General features: G+C 42.2%; 1 long non-coding RNA gene across 1 annotated transcript; it reads left to right on the top strand.

Annotated features, from left to right (window-relative positions):
- Positions 1 to 921: 921 nt before the first annotated feature.
- On the top strand, positions 922 to 2,247 carry LOC133084027 (uncharacterized). The gene is made up of 3 exons (XR_009699352.1): positions 922 to 975; positions 1,326 to 1,407; positions 1,779 to 2,247. It is a non-coding gene; the product is annotated as an uncharacterized LOC133084027 (long non-coding RNA).
- The last annotated feature ends 4,767 nt before the right edge of the window (positions 2,248 to 7,014 follow it).

The raw sequence follows: 7,014 nt of genomic DNA, 5'->3' as shown, positions 1-7,014 counted from the left end.
ATTATATCTCCATTTTACAGATGAGGAAAGAGAGTCACAGGAATTGGTTTATCTAAAGTAACACTGCTAGGGTGAAATTTGAACCCCATCCTGGTTGATGACAGACCTTATACAACATGCAATTCCTCATGCTATGTGGTTAATTTTGAGTAAAAAACAATCATCAACCACAAAAGAAAGAAAGAAAGAAAAAAGCACCCCAAACTAAAAGAAACCCAACACCAATAAACAAAAATCTGACAAGCTCTATTCTTATGATAATCACATGAAAAAGTAAATAGGAAAGCTTAAACCAAGAGAAAACAGCCAAACTTGAAAAGACTCATCTTCCACCAGTTAATAAAATGACAGGTAGCTATCTGAAACAACACTTAAATGTGTAAGGTCTTTCCTCTGGATGGGAATTAGATCTTACTTTTTTTTTTTTTTTTTAACATCTTTTTTGGAGTATAATTGCTTTACAATGGTGTGTTAGTTTCTGCTGTATAACAAAGTGAATCAGCTATTCCTATACATATATCCCCATATCCCCTCAACATGTCTGATCTTTTACTAAGAGAATCTAAGTAATATTATTCTGCCAACTTTAGGAAGCAAATCTTAATGAGAACAATTCTTGTACGTAGATGGAAAAGACCCTGTCCAGGGTGACTTGAGAATTTTCTGGTGGACTGGGTCCTAGACCAGTGGTTCTTAACTTACTTTGTGTGAGAACATATTTGAAAATACTAATGATAACTATGGTCTGTCTCTGTTTCTCTCTCTCCAGTCGTTTCTCAGTAGCCATCTGGGATTGGTTCCTGGACCTCCGAGGTTACCAAAATCCGCGGATGCTCAAGTCCCTTGTATAAATGATGTAGTACAATTGGACTTCCCTAGTGGCAGGTTCCAAATCCACAGATTCATCTAACTGCGGATCAAATTTTGCTTGGTTGAACATGCAGATGAGGAATCCGCGGATAACAAGAGCCCATCGTATTAATATTTATACAACATTTTATTGCATATCTATCTACTTTTATTCTACTTTGAAATCTTTTGGGTTCACTGATGGTTTGAGGATTTAAATTAAAATTCCCCTTTATGTTTTGGCTTGCATAGTGTTCTTTGTCCCACAATTTGGGGGATATTCTTTCTTAAATCGTTCAAACACTGATACAGTTTCCTTAGAGTCTTATCTACACTTGGATAACTAAGGTTTGTAAAGTAAGTTAGTATAATGAATAATTTAGTTTTGATGTTTTCTTTAATATGTTCACATGTTATTATGGATGCTTGTATTCCGATGTGTGGCTAACAACTGCCTTTTTGGTTTTCCGTGTTAGGATGAAGAAAAAAAGGAGGATATGCATTACTAAGAATCAAAGGAAGTGCCTGACTCTATAACAAAGAGAAAAGCTTCAAAATGTGAGTGGACTGCATTATGAACAGCTTTGCTTACCACACCTGCAAAAATGCACTTTCATTAAACACATATTTGTTAAGTGCGCATGCAGAAGGCATAGTGTTAGATGGACATGAAAGATGGATGGATGATGCCCTTATATAAGATTTTCCCAGGACTCTAGCATGCTGAGGTTTGGAATTGCACAGGTAGCCTCCTGGAACTATTGGCTATGCTGCTAATAAGATTACAGCTAGAGTATGATTTTATTCTGTGAAATATTTTCATCATCAGGAAGAAGAAAATTATTTTTACCCTTTCTGCTTTCTGCAGTTGAATAATTTTCAGGTACAAATCCCCCCAAATTTATGTGTCCTCTCTACCTTCTATTTAGGATTGTACAACACGAAGACAGAAATAACCATGTTAAGAGGTCATTGGTCCGACTTCTCCAGAAACTTCCCCTGGGCAGCGGTCTCTACCTCTGTTACAGAAGACTGCAAAAATACCGGCCATTGTGCATCTGGCCAATTATGCAATGTTCTATCACAAGGGGAAATTCCTTCCTCACTCCAGCTGGTGAGCAGTTATGCCCTGGAGCCCAGGACGGACATGCCTTGTAACTTTTTAACCTAGTTAGTGTAACTGCCAATATTATTCCTATTCATATAAATGTCTAATCCTTTCTTGAATCTTGCTAGACTATTTGCCTCAATAATATCCTGCGGCAGTGAATTCCACAGGTAGATTATATGCTGTTTTAAAAAGTATTTCCTTTTATTCATTTTAAATTTGTTACCTTTTAATGTCACAAGATGGCCCTTGTTCTTGCATTAAGTGGTACAGGGTACAGGCATTTCAAACTGAGCTTTAATTCTTCCAAGCACTTTCTCTGCCATTATTAAAACCCTATCTTCTTCACATATTTTCTATTTTGGCACGTGTAATCTTGATTAAATGGGATGATTGATGCAAACAGTCTCATACTGCTTTGGACGTATAGTAGGCACTGGAAAAAGCTCTCCGTGATTTTCAATGTCATTTATTGGAGACATATTTATTGAGCATCTATTATGGGCAGGAACTGTTCAAAGCATTGGAGAGACAGCTTTGAATAAGAAAAGGTCTTTGCTCTGAAGGACCTGGTTTTCTAGAGAGAAGACAAGCAGTAAAATAGTGGATAAAGATAGGACTTACATTGTTTCAGGTGTCTTATGTATTATGGGAAAATTAGACAAGAGTCACTAGGAAAGGATGCCAGGGGCCACTTGAGGTGGCCTGGTCAACTGTCCCCCTGCAAAGGGGACAGTTGAGATTGACTATCAAGGAGTCGTCTATGTGACATAGATGGAAGGAGAACCCTTCACCCATGAAGGTGAACTCCAGCTCCTAGAACAATGCCCAGAGCTAGCTGAAACTCAATCGTTGCTGTGTGAATGAATGAATAAAGGTTAAGAAGGGAAATCTTAGTTACAGAAATCATCAGTACGTTACCCACAGACCCAGGAGGAACATTTCTTGAATCCCTGGGTTTGGTAACTCCAAAGACTATTACAGTAGAAGGAACAGGGGATTTACTTAGTTAGACTCAGCTTTCAAGACCTGCCCATGTCCCCAAATACCCAGCTGTATGACCTTGGGCAAGTCAGCGAATTTCTCTCATCCAAAGTGTTCTCATTCATAAAAATGGGAGTAAAACTTCCTTCCTTCATGAAGTTTGGAGGACTGGAGGTAAAGTTAAGTGGCAGCCCTTTAGAAACAGCCAAACAGTGTGAACATGTTGCTCATTCTTTCAGGAACCCGTCCTTCTCAGCACTCTGTTCTCTTTCCTTGCCTTTCCCTCTTTCCCATCTTCTGTTCCCTATTTGTATTCTTGCCTCTGCCTAAAGCTCATCCGTGGCATCCATGTACTTAGCTTTCTGCCCAAGAGTTGGCTTAAGATAGGTGGGGTGGGTTGCCATTCTGACATTTTTGTCTATTTCTTAAGGACTTTAAAGATAGAGTAGGATGGAGGTGGTAGTTGTTGGAACAGTGGACTGGAAATGTATTTCCAATAGTGATTATTTGTTTTTATTTTGTTTATTGCTTAATCTTCTAGGGTAAGGTTAACCGAACTTCTCTATATAGAAACAGAGGTCTTGCCTGAATTTCTGAGGACATCTTCCCCCAGAAGTGGAGACTTTGGTTGAGGATGATCTGATTACCTGTCTGTAGCTTCCTTTTGTGTTCTAGCCTGATAGGCAGATACCATTTTCTCATGTTCCCTCTTGTTATACTTTTTAATTGCTCTTTCATTTACTCCTCTCCCCACCCCACCCCCACCCCTACTTTAGGCAATTTGAAGTAGAAGCATGTGCAACTCTGCATAATAATATATTATAAAGGCATTTCAAGGAATAAATGATTAGAATTGTTTACATGCATGGTTCAGATTTACTGGCAAATTGCTCAGGCCTTTGTTTTATGATGTAGCTGCCAGCTAGGTTCCTTCTGGGTAAAACTCTGAAATAGGAGAAGTTTCCTTTTGGCATTCCTCACCAACACTTCCTTTGCCTTGTTCCTCTCCTTTCAACACCTCCCCTCCTTTCCCACCTCCACGTAACTCCGTGGAGCTGTCAGGCGTTTTACACCTTAATGTGAAGACATATGGGTGCATGGGTCCCTGCCCTCACCCAGACTGGCCCCCAGGGAAAGTGAGGTGTGCAAAGGAATAAATCTTCAATGGTATAATTTTAGACCCAGCGGCAACTGGGAAGGGTGGCTATTTTGGGCTGTGGGTTTTCTCCTTGACCTGAGATGATATTACTTTGCCTGCTGCTAGTGTGCTGGGCCAACCCTGCACGTGGTCCTTTTAGCAGCGTGTTTGGCGTTCCTGGGGGTTGCTTCTTCATTCCTCTGCTGAACAGCTCCGTGCTCCTCCAGAATTCCATGAATTTGTGCAGGGGCATCACTCTGTCAATGTGCGCCCACCTAGGCTTGTCACAGGTGATCTCTCAAGGCAGGGGCGCAGGCTACTCCCAAGGGGCAGCACAGATGGAATGCACGCCCTTCCACATAGCGGGTGGGGGGATTTTCTGGTCTAGTTTTTGCCTATCCCTCAGCCCCCATGCTTTATCAGCTGCTGAGTGACCTCACTCCCTCTTTGTGCAAGGTGAGCCGGGCAGGTCTCCAGGTTACAGGGTCTGAGCATCCCTCCTATGAGACCTCCTTTGAAGCTGCACTCAGCATCCTCACAGCCATTTTGACCACCCTGCTTGCTGTCTTCCCACTCAAGCTTCTGATGCAGCTGCTGCCTGCGGACCCCCTGTACTGCCTGGGGAAGTGAGTCAGGACTCCTGCAGCGGATGGGTGGGGCAGCTGCAAGATGATCTGAAGGTGGCCCAAACAACAGTGCTTTCCAGATGTGGGTGAGGTTATAGCCAAGATCATCACTGGTAGAGCATCTTGTTCTTAATTTTTACAACCTAAAAAGAGCACACAAGACTCAAAGGTCATTGGGGAAGGAGGAATAAAGTCAGTAAAGAACAGGAAAATGGGAAGAGGTTTGGTTTTGTTTTGTTTTTAATAAAGAATTTGAGCTGTTTTACACCAAAAGAGAGAGAGAAAAAAAAGCGGCCTTTTATAGGTATGAAGAGAGCCCTGGCTCTCTCTCTCTCTTCTACAGGGAAAATTCTGGATTTGCAGAGAGAGAGAGAGAGAGAGAGATTGAGGATATAAGGAGAGCCTGACTAAGGAACAGAAAATAATGGAGAGTAAGACAAAAAGGGAGAAAAAGGTCAAAAGACATTGTTGCCTTCCCTTATCTGCTGTTGAAGTAAATGTGATGTTTGTTGAGAACCAACCAGGCCTGCTCCAGTTATTTATTTCTGTATGACAGATTCAGCCTGACACTTACTCACATAAAACCACAACCAACATTTTATTATGATCCATCATGGTTCTGAGTGTTGGCTGGGCTCAGCTGGGTGGTTCTCAAGCAGCCTTTCACGAGAACGAGGTTTGATGGTGGCAGAGGCTGGAGTGACCTCTGAGGCTTCCTCACTCACACGTGTGATGGTTGATGCTGGTCCTTCCTTGCTGCATCTTCAGCTGGGGTTATCAGCTGGAACGCCTGGTCATTCCATGTGGCCTGAGCTGCCTTACAGCATCTTTCTTGTACTCCTTTCCTGGCCACTCAGGGCTCCAAAGATGAGCATCCCAAGAAAACGAAGCAAAAGCTAAAGCATCCGTTTTGTCCTAGCCCAGGCACACACATTATTGGTCCACCAGTCACTAAGGTCAGCTCAGATACAAGGGGAGAGCACATAGCCCCCCCCTCTGGATTTGAAGAGTGTTAGAAAACTTGTAGACACATCTTAAAACTGCTGATGTCCAATCACAGTGTCAGCTGTTCCCAACCTCCCAATCTCCAAGAACTTCCTGTCTAGTTGGAGCTGTTATAAAAAATTGATGAAGTAATTAGTGAAAAGTAATGAAATATCCATTCTTCAGCCGAGCAAGGTGATAGGGGAACTTGTACCAAGTGATATACAAGATGAACACATGCCTCCAGAGAGGCCACAGGCAGTGTGTGGTTAGGAAGGCCCACGGCAGCTTATGATTTGGGGAGAATCGGAGGCAAATAAGATGGCAGTGGGTAACATTCCCTAACTCTGGACTGGGTGTTCTTGCTAGCTTTATTCAAGCCCAAATGTTTGCCCTCAGTATCTCATTTTCCTGTTACTTGTCTTTCCATCTTCTGCCCTACCTTGGTTCTACCACCATCCTTCTTTCAGCTCCTTTACTCTTCTATGTACTATACCTTCTATGGACCTAAAAAATCTCTCCATTCCTTCATCTCCCTTGGCATCACTTTATCTTTCTGTGCATGGAAAATATTACCTCCCACTCCCCTTCATCACCTATCTGCAACTCCACTGCCATTTTTCAGACCGAGGCAATATCCCTGCTTTTCCTCGTCCCATTCCTCACTTGAGTGCTTGAAACACGTATTTTCATTTTGGTTTCCTCTTTTATGGTCACTGTCTCTTGCCTTCTATAACCATATCTTATATTCCGTGTAGCTCATGCCTTTCTTCTCTGCTCTGACTTGCCTTATCCTAGGAGCCATTCTCCAGCACAGTGTCACGGGGCACTCAATGCCTAGCATCTCCATCAATACAGCTTTGACAGCCTCAAGGCGAGGTCTTGCTCCACACCTGGCGACTTTCAGGTGGGGTCTGCTGTTCAGCTGCTAACCTTTCTTTGGTAAGAGTTTCCTACACCTTAGCATCACTAAGGACACTTTTTTTTCTCTTTCTAGTCTCCAAATATCACCCACTCTAGACCTATATGGTTTGGTCTCTTTTCTCCCCTTAGTACAGAAATAATTTATATCCACTGTAGAAAACTTAGAACACATAGAGAAACAAACATAAGAAGACAAATGTTGTACGTTTAAACACTGCTAATACCTTGTTGTGAGTCTTTCCCATCTTTTTTCTCCATATTTATGTTTTTTAGTTACAAAAAATAGAATTACTACTTAGATGGGCAGTGCTTTCCTCTAAGCCATTTGCTGTTTTGTAGAATCAGCTGTTATAGAACTCTAGCCCCTGACCCCAGCTAAGTGGACCAGGGTGAAGCCCAGG

Source organism: Eubalaena glacialis, chromosome 2 (assembly GCF_028564815.1).
Source record: "Eubalaena glacialis isolate mEubGla1 chromosome 2, mEubGla1.1.hap2.+ XY, whole genome shotgun sequence".
In the NCBI taxonomy this organism is placed as follows: Eukaryota; Metazoa; Chordata; class Mammalia; order Artiodactyla; family Balaenidae; genus Eubalaena; species Eubalaena glacialis.
The sequence above is the reverse complement of the archived record's forward strand: the minus strand, read 5'-3'. Positions and strand labels throughout refer to the sequence as shown.